Source organism: Hoplias malabaricus, unplaced genomic scaffold (assembly GCF_029633855.1).
Source record: "Hoplias malabaricus isolate fHopMal1 unplaced genomic scaffold, fHopMal1.hap1 scaffold_179, whole genome shotgun sequence".
Lineage (NCBI taxonomy): Eukaryota > Metazoa > Chordata > Actinopteri > Characiformes > Erythrinidae > Hoplias > Hoplias malabaricus.
Window position 1 is genome coordinate 70,001 of NW_027100819.1, and position 8,629 is coordinate 78,629.

Genomic DNA, 8,629 nt, shown 5'->3' on the forward strand with positions numbered 1-8,629 from the left:
AAGACCGCACCCCAGCGGGGCGAGGGCCGTTACCGGCCTCACACCGTCCACGGGCTGAGCCTCCATCAGAAGGACTCAGGCCCCCGGCCCACGCCGAGAGAAACGGACTTCTGTACGCCACATTTCCCCGCGTCCGTCGAGGACGGGGGATTCGGCGCTGGGCTCTTCCCTCTTCGCTCGCCGCTACTAGGGGAATCCTTGTTAGTTTCTTTTCCTCCGCTTAGTAATATGCTTAAATTCAGCGGGTTGTCTCGTCTGATCTGAGGTCGCGCTCGAAGGGCTGTCGCCGCCGGGCCGGAGCCCGGGCTGGCAAGCGACGTGTCTGTCTTCCGCCCGTGCCGAGGGAGACGGCGGGCGCGCAGGGCGGACGCACCCCTCCGCTCGCCCCTTCCTCTCGCTAGGCCGCAGCCGGCCCCCTACGCCCACGGCTCGGCTCAGGGAAGACGCACGGGCAGCCAGAGCGGATTTACCCACCGGCAGCCGCGCGCTTCCTTCGCCTCACCGAGGCGGGGCCAACGCGCCCCTTCCCGCACCTCCGCGCCCGCCCCATCGCGTAACGCGGTCGGATTGGAAAAGGAGAGAAACGGCAAAACAGGAGGGGGCCGTCCAGGCGACCCCACGAAACCCAAGGCCGTAGACGGAGACGGTCTGAGCTTAGGAGGACGAAGGCGTGCGGGTGACGCCTGCGAGCCTCCAGCCGCGGTCGTGAGACCGATAGATCGGAATAGCGACCCTCAGACAGGCGTAGCCCCGGGAGTGACCCGGGGCCGCAATGTGCGTTCGAAGTGTCGATGATCAATGTGTCCTGCAATTCACATTAGTTCTCGCAGCTGGCTGCGTTCTTCATCGACGCACGAGCCGAGTGATCCACCGCTAAGAGTTGTATTTTTACTTTTCATGAAGGAAGCCTTTAAACACAGAGTAGTAAGGTTAAAACAACAAAGCGCGGGCGCCCCAGCGCGAACGCCGAGGTCTTTGAACCTAGCCCCTGCGCCCGCCCTGTCCCGTTTAAGGAAGCGCGCGTAACGCAGCAAGCAGCAGGTACCCGCACCCGTACCGCGTGCGCTAGGTGGCCAGCACCGTCGCCCATGCGGTCATGTGAGTTGGGAGACCAAAAAGACAGGAGGCGCGCCCCTAGGAGGGGCACGGCCACCTAAGACCTCGGCGAGACGGGTCGGGGGTCCGCGGGCGAACCCTTTCGCCGCCTCGCGTTCGGCCTGGCTGAGGTGGGAGGCGCGCACCGCTGCGCTACCCGTTAATGATCCTTCCGCAGGTTCACCTACGGAAACCTTGTTACGACTTTTACTTCCTCTAGTTAGTACCCGAACGTCCCACGAGCAGCTTACTAGACGCCGTTTGGCGGACACTGCGCCCCGGCGCGCCTGGATTTTTCAGGGGCCCCACGCCCGCCTGGGGCCACTCTGGGGGGGCCCGTGGCCCCGCGGAACTTTAAAGCACGTTCCTAGCCCCTCCCTGGCCCGAGATAAAAATCACGAAAGTTTTGACCTTTTCCCTGCGGTTCGGCTTTCGGCCACCAGATGGAGGCAAACATCCCACTTCCAATTTATTTGACCGCCATTCGAATAAATCGGAAGTGGGATCCCACTTCCAATTTATTTTAATGGCCGTCAAATAAATTGGAAGTGGGATGATCCCACTTCCAATTTATTTGACACGGTCAGAATAAATTGGACGTGGGATCCCACGAAGCGTGTATAAGGCTTGGCTGGAATAAATTGGAAGTGGGATCCCACTTCCAATCTATCCCAGCCAAGCCTTATACACGCTTCGTGGGATCCCACTTCCAATTTATTCTTAACTAGTCAAATAAATTGGAAGTGGGATCATCCCACTTCCAATTTATTTTGACTTGAATGAAATACATTGGAAGTGGGATTTGGTCCAAATTGGTCCAAATTGGTCCAAATTGGTCCAAATTGGTCCCAATTTGTCACAAATGACCACAGTTTATCAAATATTGGTCCCAATTGGTCAAAATTGACCCCGGATGGCTTCACAAAGTCAAAAATTGGCTCCCACTTCCAGTTTATTTGACTTGGTTACAATACATTGGAAGTGGGATCCCACTTCCAATTTATTTGACTTGAATGGAATACATTGGAAGTGGGATCCCACGAAGCATGTATAAGGCTTGGCTGGAATAAATTGGAAGTGGGATCCCACTTCCAATCTATCCCAGCCAAGCCTTATACATGCTTCGTGGGATCCCACTTCCAATTTATTCTGACTTGAATGAAATAAATTGGAAGTGGGATCCAGGTCTCCCAGTGGGCAAAATTCTGGGGTCCCACTTCCAATTTATTTTGACTTGAATGAAATAAATTGGAAGTGGGATTTGGTCCAAATTGGTCCAAATTGGTCCCAATTTGTCAAAAATGACCACAGTTTATCAAATTTTGGTCCCAATGTGTCAAAATTGACCCCGGATTGCTTCACAAAGTCAAAAATTGGCTCCCACTACCAATTTATTTGACTTGGTTACAATACATTGGAAGTGGGATCCCACTTCCAATTTATTTGACTTGGTTACAATACATTGGAACTGGGATCCCACGAAGCATGTATAAGGCTTGGCTGAAATAAATTGGAAGTGGGATCCCACTTCCAATTTATTTTGACTTGAATGAAATAAATTGGAAGTGGGATCCAGGTCTCCCAGTGGGCAAAATTCTGGGGTCCCACTTCCAATTTATTTTGACTTGAATGAAATAAATTGGAAGTGGGATTTGGTCCAAATTGGTCAAAATTGGTCAAAATTGGTCCAAATTGGTCCAAATTGGTCCCAATTTGTCAAAAATGACCACAGTTTATCAAATTTTGGTCCCAATGTGTCAAAATTGACCCCGGATTGCTTCACAAAGTCAAAAATTGGCTCCCACTTCCAATTTATTTGACTTGGTTACAATACATTGGAAGTGGGATCCCACTTCCAATTTATTTGACTTGGTTACAATACATTGGAAGTGGGATCCCACGAAGCATGTATAAGGCTTGGCTGAAATAAATTGGAAGTGGGATCCCACTTCCAATTTATTTTGACTTGAATGAAATAAATTGGAAGTGGGATCCAGGTCTCCCAGTGGGCAAAATTCTGGGGTCCCACTTCCAATTTATTTTGACTTGAATGAAATAAATTGGAAGTGGGATTTGGTCCAAATTGGTCCAAATTGGTCCCAATTTGTCAAAAATGACCACAGTTTATGAAATTTTGGTCCCAATTTGTCAAAATTGACCCCGGATTGCTTCACAAAGTCACAACTGGCTCCCACTTCCAATTTATTTCACAAATTGGTCCCAATTGGTCCCAATTTGTCAATAATGACCACAGTTTATTACATATTGGGCCCAATTTGTCAAAATTGACCCCGGATTGCTTCACAAAGTGACAATTGGATCCCACTTCCAATTTATTCTACTGTATTGGGATATATTGGAAGTGGGATCCCACTTCCAATTTATTTGACTTGGTTACAATACATTGGAAGTGGGATCCCACAAAACATGTATTTGATTTGGCTGGAATACATTGGAAGTGGGATCCCACTTCCAATGTATTTTGACTTGAATGTAATACATTGGAACTCTATTTTATTAAATATTGGGCCCAATTTGGCAAAACTGACCCCGGATTGCTTCACAAAGTGACAATTGGATCCCACTTCCAATGTATTTCACTATATTGGAATATATTGGAAGTGGGATCCCACTTCCAATTTATTTGACTTGGTTACAATACATTGGAAGTGGGATCCCACGAAACATGTATTTGACTTGAATGGAATAAATTGGAAGTGGGATCCAGGTCTCCCAGTGGGCAAAACGACTGGGTCCCACTTCCAGTTTAATAAATTGGAAGTGGGATCCCACTTCCAGTATAATATATTGGAAGTGGGATCCCACTTCCAATTTATTCCCTTTCAAAGGTCATACATGGGTTTTGGACACCCCTTAAAATGGTCCGAATGACCCCAAATCTTAATATGTTCATCGTGGACACTCCACGAGGCAGCCTGTGAAGTTTCGTAAGCCTAACTTGTTTTTTTCTATAAAAATACCCCAAAAAACATGTCTTTCTCCCCCACACTTTTCAATGGAGACCGAGGCCTACTGAGGCCTACTGAGGCCTAAATTTGACCTTACAGAGCCTCTTTCACGTTCAAATCTATTTATGGTTTTTATATATACTGGGCAAGGTCACAGTGATCTGGCCCTCACGTATGTTGGTCGAGCCTCTCAGATGAGTCGCCAGTCGAAGCCCCCAAGTCCGAAGACCCCCACAAACCCATTTTCTGGACATCCCACTTCCAATTTATTCCCATTCAAAGGTCATACATGGGTTTTGGACACCTCTTAAATTGGTCCGAATGACCCCAAATCTTAATATGTTCATCGTGGACAGCCCACGAGACAGCCTGTGAAGTTTCGTAAGCCTAACTTGTTTTTTTCTATAAAAATACCCCCAAAAAAACATGTCTTTCTCCCCCACACTTTTCAATGGAGACCGAGGCCTACTGAGGCCTACTGAGGCCTAAATTTGACCTTACAGAGCCTCTTTCACGTTCAAATCTATTTATGGTTTTTATATATACTGGGCAAGGTCACAGTGATCTGGCCCTCACGTATGTTGGTCGAGCCTCTCAGATGAGTCGCCAGTCGAAGCCCCCAAGTCCGAAGACCCCCACAAACCCATTTTCTGGACATCCCACTTCCAATTTATTCCCATTCAAAGGTCATACATGGGTTTTGGACACCCCTTAAAATGGTCCGAATGACCCCAAATCTTAATATGTTCATCGTGGACAGCCCACGAGACAGCCTGTGAAGTTTCGTAAGCCTAACTTGTTTTTTTCTATAAAAATACCCCCAAAAAAACATGTCTTTCTCCCCCACACTTTTCAATGGAGACCGAGGCCTACTGAGGCCTACTGAGGCCTAAATTTGACCTTACAGAGCCTCTTTCACGTTCAAATCTATTTATGGTTTTTATATATACTGGGCAAGGTCACAGTGATCTGGCCCTCACGTATGTTGGTCGAGCCTCTCAGATGAGTCGCCAGTCGAAGCCCCCAAGTCCGAAGACCCCCACAAACCCATTTTCTGGACATCCCACTTCCAATTTATTCCCATTCAAAGGTCATACATGGGTTTTGGACACCCCTTAAAATGGTCCGAATGACCCCAAATCTTAATATGTTCATCGTGGACAGCCCACGAGACAGCCTGTGAAGTTTCGTAAGTCTAACTTGTTTTTTTCTATAAAAATACCCCCAAAAAAACATGTCTTTCTCCCCCACACTTTTCAATGGAGACCGAGGCCTACTGAGGCCTACTGAAGCCTAAATTTGACCTTAAAGAGCTTTTTTCACGTTCAAATCAGTTTATGTTTTTTATATATATCTAGCCCGCGCGTATGTTCTTTGGGCCTCTCTGATGTCATTGGATGGACATTGCACATTCTCAATTTTTAACATATTATACCTAATATATTCATTTTTAGATGAAAGTAGCAAAATCCACACGTGTCCCACGTCCAATTTATGTGGTCGCATGTAATAAATTGGAAGTGGGATTTTCTCTCCGGTGGACGCGTACCAATCCTTTACAAGGTCCCTTGCAACAAAAAGCAACACTCTGTCATCCCCATGAGTTTTTCCATAGCTCGTTAGCGCCCCTAGTGAATCCCTTGAACCGTGTATTGCCCGTGATAGTAATTTTGTAGAGGGTAGTACCCAACGTCCAACCGGCAATTTACCTAAGTGGCCGGTGGGATCCCATATCGTAATACGATCCCACCCGCCAATTATGCGTCCGTTGGCAATTTATTTGAATGGGCTTTTGTCCAGGAACCATGTACAGGTACTACCTCTAGATAGTCAAGTTTGATCGACTTCTCGGCGCTCCGCCAAGGCCCGCGAGGAGCCCCGGCGGGGCCGATCCGAGGACCTCACTAAACCATCCGATCGGTAGTAGCGACGGGCGGTGTGTACAAAGGGCAGGGACTTAATCAACGCGAGCTTATGACCCGCGCTTACTGGGAATTCCTCGTTCATGGGAAATAATTGCAATCCCCAGTCCCAATCACGAGTGGGGTTCAGCGGATTACCCGCGCCTCTCGGCGTAGGGTAGGCACACGCTGATCCAACCATTGTGGCGCGCGTGCAGCCCCGGACATCTAAGGGCATCACAGACCTGTTATTGCTCCATCTCGCGTGGCTGAACGCCACTTGTCCCTCTAAGAAGTTGGACGCCGACCGCGGAGGGCCGCGTAACTATTTAGCATGTCGGAGTCTCGTTCGTTATCGGAATTAACCAGACAAATCGCTCCACCAACTAAGAACGGCCATGCACCACCACCCACAGAATCGAGAAAGAGCTATCAATCTGTCAATCCTTTCCGTGTCCGGGCCGGGTGAGGTTTCCCGTGTTGAGTCAAATTAAGCCGCAGGCTCCACTCCTGGTGGTGCCCTTCCGTCAATTCCTTTAAGTTTCAGCTTTGCAACCATACTCCCCCCGGAACCCAAAGACTCGTGGTTTCCCGCACGCTGCCCGGCGGGTCATGGGAATAACGCCGCCGGATCGCGGGTCGGCATAGTTTACGGTCGGAACTACGACGGTATCTGATCGTCTTCGAACCTCCGACTTTCGTTCTTGATTAATGAAAACATTCTTGGCAAATGCTTTCGCTTTCGTCCGTCTTGCGCCGGTCCAAGAATTTCACCTCTAGCGGCGCAATACGAATGCCCCCGGCCGTCCCTCTTAATCATGGCCCTGGTTCCGGAAACCCACAAAATAGAACCGGAGTCCTATTCCATTATTCCTAGCTCAGGTATTCAGGCGAGAAGGTGGCCCGCTTTGAACACTCTAATTTTTTCAAAGTAAACGCTCCGGACCCCGACCGGACACCCAGCCAAGGGCATCCGGGGGGCACCGGGAGGCAGGGTCTGGGACAGGCGGTGGCTCGCCTCGCGGCGGACCGCCAGCCCACTCCCGAGATCCAACTACGAGCTTTTTAACTGCAGCAACTTTAATATACGCTATTGGAGCTGGAATTACCGCGGCTGCTGGCACCAGACTTGCCCTCCAATGGGTCCTCACCCATGGGTTTAGGATACGCTCATTCCGATTACAGGGCCTCGAAAGAGACCTGTATCGTTATTTTTCGTCACTACCTCCCCGTGTCGGGAATGGGTAATTTGCGCGCCTGCTGCCTTCCTTGGATGTGGTAGCCGTTTCTCAGGCTCCCTCTCCGGAATCGAACCCTGATTCCCCGTTACCCGTGGTCACCATGGTAGGCGCCTATAGTACCATCGAAAGTTGATAGGGCAGACATTCGAATGAGACGTCGCCGCCGCAGAGGGCGCGCGATCGGCCCGAGGTTATCTAGAGTCACCAAAGCGGCCGGGGGGCCCGAGCCCCCCGGATGGGTTTTGGGTCTGATAAATGCACGCATCCCCCGAGAGGTCAGCGCTCGTTTGCATGTATTAGCTCTGGAATTACCACAGTTATCCGAGTAACGTGTGGAGCGATCAAAGGAACCATAACTGATTTAATGAGCCATTCGCAGTTTCACTGTACCGACCGTGTGCACTTAGACCTGCATGGCTTAATCTTTGAGACAAGCATATGTTACTGGCAGGATCAACCAGGTAGCTGCACCGTGGGAAAAGGGGGTGAAACGTCACTCCCCGCCACGTGGGTCGGCCCTACCGAGACCCTTTTCGGGGCCCCGGGTCGGGCGCGGCCGCTCTCGGTGCGTTTGTTCGGAGCAGCACTCCTTTCGGATCTGCTGTCCCGACAGAGGAGAACCAGGAAATGTCGATTTGTGGGGCACGCTGGCAAACAGGAGTGGGGCCACGAGTTCAGATGCAGAGCCCCGGACATCGCTGTGCCTGCGGCCGCCGTTTTCGGACTGTCTCAGCGTAGGGGACTGGCCGCCTAAGTCTCCCAAAGATAGGTACGGGAAGGGTAAACAAAACCCATCCCTGGAAGCTGACCCGCAGCATGGGGTAGGATCCCTCTGCTTCTTTTTATGAAGCCTGGCAGGTGCCTACCCAAGGCGGGTCTGGTTTTCCGGTAGAGCAGCATCTCCACGTCGGTTGTCATCGTTCAGACACCTTCATTTCGTACTGCCCTCTGAAATCCTGACGGCCCCGCACTGGAAACGCCCATGCCCACGTTGTGCTCGGCCCGCCCGAAATAACCTCCTATGCAGAAGGGGTGCGACATGCCTGGGATCCTCTCTGACGTTGACGAGGGTCCAAGATTTCTTAACATGACATTCCTTAGCATAGAGGCGCTTGTACAAGTGTCCTTGTACCGCCCACTGGAGTTCCTGGCAATACGAAGAGGACGGAGATAAAAGGGAGATGACGAGGCACCAATAAGGGAATGTTTGGGTTGATGGAACGAGACATGATCTAATAATGGTGTACGTGACTGGGGTCCTATATATGGCTTGGATTTGTTCAATAAATTCAAGAGATAAGAGAGAATCTTTGACTGTCTGTCTTATTCCTCTCTTCTCCTCAAAGAATTCTTTGAGCGTCGATCTTTCTTCCTGGTGATACTTAATCATTAATTTTAAGTTTGCCATAATAATTAACATTCC

At 49.8% G+C, this 8,629-nt stretch overlaps 1 non-coding gene and 2 pseudogenes across 1 annotated transcript; all 3 read right to left on the reverse strand.

Annotated features, from left to right (window-relative positions):
- LOC136681718 (28S ribosomal RNA) overlaps positions 1–269 on the reverse strand; it is an 8,428-nt pseudogene extending 8,159 nt beyond the window's left edge.
- Positions 270–728: 459 nt separating this feature from the next.
- On the reverse strand, positions 729–882 carry LOC136681719 (5.8S ribosomal RNA). Its single transcript, XR_010798100.1, has one exon. It is a non-coding gene; the product is annotated as a 5.8S ribosomal RNA (ribosomal RNA).
- A 4,964-nt stretch (positions 883–5,846) lies between these two features.
- On the reverse strand, positions 5,847–7,670 carry LOC136681721 (18S ribosomal RNA; annotated as a pseudogene).
- Between the last annotated feature and the right edge of the window lie 959 nt (positions 7,671–8,629).